At 35.7% G+C, this 2,994-nt stretch overlaps 1 protein-coding gene across 1 annotated transcript in view; it reads right to left on the reverse strand.

Moving 5' to 3' along the window:
• LOC122071557 (lysine-specific demethylase JMJ25-like) overlaps window positions 1-1,538 on the reverse strand; it is a 10,219-nt gene extending 8,681 nt beyond the window's left edge. Inside the window, exons 1-2 of the mRNA XM_042635929.1 lie at window positions 1,357-1,538; window positions 1,149-1,210 (exon numbers count right to left, since the gene is read on the reverse strand). The gene's annotated coding sequence lies outside the window, so the exon portion shown is untranslated. The remainder of the gene's footprint in view (window positions 1-1,148; window positions 1,211-1,356) is intronic.
• Between the last annotated feature and the right edge of the window lie 1,456 nt (window positions 1,539-2,994).

Raw genomic sequence — 2,994 nt, forward strand, 5'->3', positions numbered from 1 at the left:
CCAACAAGGTGGGGGTGGGGGAAGGTAGGATTCAGCTTAGCTTCTGTCTGTCCAGTAGTGTTAACAAACAGCCAATATAATTGCAGTGTATTTTTGTAGGTCTGAAATGGCTAGATGTTGTTTCAGATGGTGGAAAGAAGCTCAAGCTATTTGCTTAGTGGATTAGGCAATGGATGGCTGAAGTTTAGCTGGTGGCCAGATAAGCAATTAGTTCTATCTTGTTTTCATGGCTAAAGGGAGGCATAAAATCATTAAAAAATAATTAGGGCAGGGAAGAATTAAAGCTGACTTCTAGGTTATTTTAACCTGTTTTAACTTTTTTTTAAAAATTTTGAAGACACGAAGAACACATATTTTGGGACCATATGGGGAACCTTTCATAGGTACATACACGGTAGATTAGGTTTTCTTTCTGAGTGATAGGATTTCTTTTTTCTTTTTCTCAGTTAAGTATTTGAGTCAACTGTTTCATTTGAATTGAATTCTCTGGTTTGGTTGAATGGGTTATCATACATGGTGTCCAATTAATCGCTCAAAGTTATACAAATAAATCATGTGAGATCTCAAGCCAGCAGTAATGTGACAATCCATGAGATGGATATGCCCTGCTTCGTTTACGGAATTCATATGTTAGTTCTGTTTTCAACTTTCTCTGGTAAATTGGATTCCTGCTATTCTATAGCAGTTCTAAAATCCTAATTCCCTGTATATTTTAGTAATCTCCTGCAATAATCTCCAACCTACACCCATAGCAACCCAGTCCCACGCCGCCTCCTCTCTTTTTCCTGAATTCAACTTCGAGAAATTCAGACAACCCAACGACGCTGATTTGGAAAAAGAGGTAGGGGTTGGGGGAGGCCACAACCAAACACCCCGAGGAAAACAAGGGGCACTACGAAAATCGTAAACCCAACTGAGTTAATTGATCAATTTGCACCACCGAAGGAAATAAGCGAAAATCACAGAAGTTTCAGATGAAAATATATTTCTTCAACCTTTTATGAATCCAGAAAACAAAGATCTTTTTGAACCATGGAGAAGAAATTCGAAGATTGGCTTCTCTTTCTTTCAAACAAAACACTTACAAGAAGTTCTACAGAGAAACTAAACAAGAACAAGGAAAGGAAAATTTATTAATTGAGACTTACCCTGTACGGGGGCTTTTCCAGCGGAGAGAACAAGGGGGGATTCAGATGACGAACGCCCAAAACTGGTTTACATGAAGCAAGAATAAATGGAAAACACAATTCCACGTTGAATGGGAGAAGAAAGATAGATGAGAATCGAACAAAGGGGATTGGGAGAATTTAACCATGAAATTTAACGACAAGTTTACTGCTTTCTGAAGACACTCACAGAGACATACAGAACCAACTCCTTCCGGATCTATGGAAGGTTAGAAAAGCTGACTCTTGATCCGAAGGCCAGCTATGTCTCCTCAACTCCTATTGAATCGGTTCCCCTCCCTATCCCATCTCACACCGTCTATGGGAGTTGTTCTTGCACTCTAGAGATGGATCCCACGCCCCATGCACGGTGTGATATAACCATATAGGACGGGAGGTTACCATATGGGGGGGGGGGGGAGAGGATCCCGATTCTCGACCCCTAAGTCCTACTCATATATCTACAATTCCACATTGAAAGGGAGCTCGATACATAATAGAAAAAAAAAAAAAAAAGTAATCATATGTGTCTTCTTGTTTTCATAAATGCCTCTTCAGACAATGTTAATTGTAATATAGAGGGGCATTTATGAAAACAAATGGACACATGTAAGAAATCTAGACTCTGATGCCAGGATCGATAAGAACCCGAATAAGTAATTTGTACACATGTGTTTTACATAAGGTTAGGTAATGACATTTGTCCATTTGCTGTCATTAAGAGTGCACGAAATGGTCTTTAGGGTAGCATTAACAAAGATGGATATCATTAACAAACAGTATGCATCATGTACACCATACTTGTATGAAAAGACGATATAGATTCCACCAATAAGGTTGACTTAAAAGTGATATTGAATAAAAGCTATAATCTGCCACGTGTTACATGGAAGTCAGTTAACATTCAAATCTTGTAAATAAATTGTTATTGTTCATATCACCGTCTAATCATATATTAATATCCAATCAAATCTAACCCCAACATGTATTAGAAATTTGCTATCAACAATAGTCCAAATGTTGTCATGTGGCAGATTGAATGGGGTCATGAGTGAATCCTAAGTTCTTTTAACTATTATTTGTTAAGTATGAGCTTAAAAGGATTTTTTTTTTCTAGATGACAAATAGAACTTTGAAATTTGCCATGTTAGAAATTCATTTGATGTATAACTTCTTTTTTTTTTTTTTTTTTGATAGAAAGAAATTTGACATATAACTAATCCATTGGTCATCAGACAAAAACAACTTTTACCCACGATATAAGGATGTAAGTTCAGTTATGGTACTATGGATGTGTTTAAGTATAATTATTAGGAAAATGTTCTATGAGAGACTTTCAAATTTGACATGTAACTAATTTAGACCATTTTCTCTCTAACCAACATTCAAGATGAAAATATCATTTGTTTCTACGGCAAAATACAAGGCTTGTGATATTTAGAAAAATAACAGACTTTTGCCACAATAATAATTTACCATGTTCTTATCTTGAATAACTAAATATATATTTATATATACAAAATAAAATTCTAAATGAAGTTGGAGGTTCTGAAAAAAAAAAAAAAAAAATGTATCCCTTTAGGGAGCCTAAGGGCTTCACCAACCAATTTTGGAAACTAGGAAAGGCAATGGGCCTAGAGCCCGTTTGGTATCGTTTCTGTTCTAGAAACGCCCTTTCGTATAAAAAACGAAAGTTTCAGTTTCTGTGTCAAAATACAGTTTTTAAACGAAAAAATGGTGTTTCAAAATTTCAGATTTTTATCGGGAACGATATATATATTTTTTTTTTGTAAAATGGAACGAAACTGTGAAGACAGAACTCCAAAAT

Source organism: Macadamia integrifolia, unplaced genomic scaffold, assembly GCF_013358625.1.
Source record: "Macadamia integrifolia cultivar HAES 741 unplaced genomic scaffold, SCU_Mint_v3 scaffold_267A, whole genome shotgun sequence".
Classification (NCBI taxonomy): domain Eukaryota; kingdom Viridiplantae; phylum Streptophyta; class Magnoliopsida; order Proteales; family Proteaceae; genus Macadamia; species Macadamia integrifolia.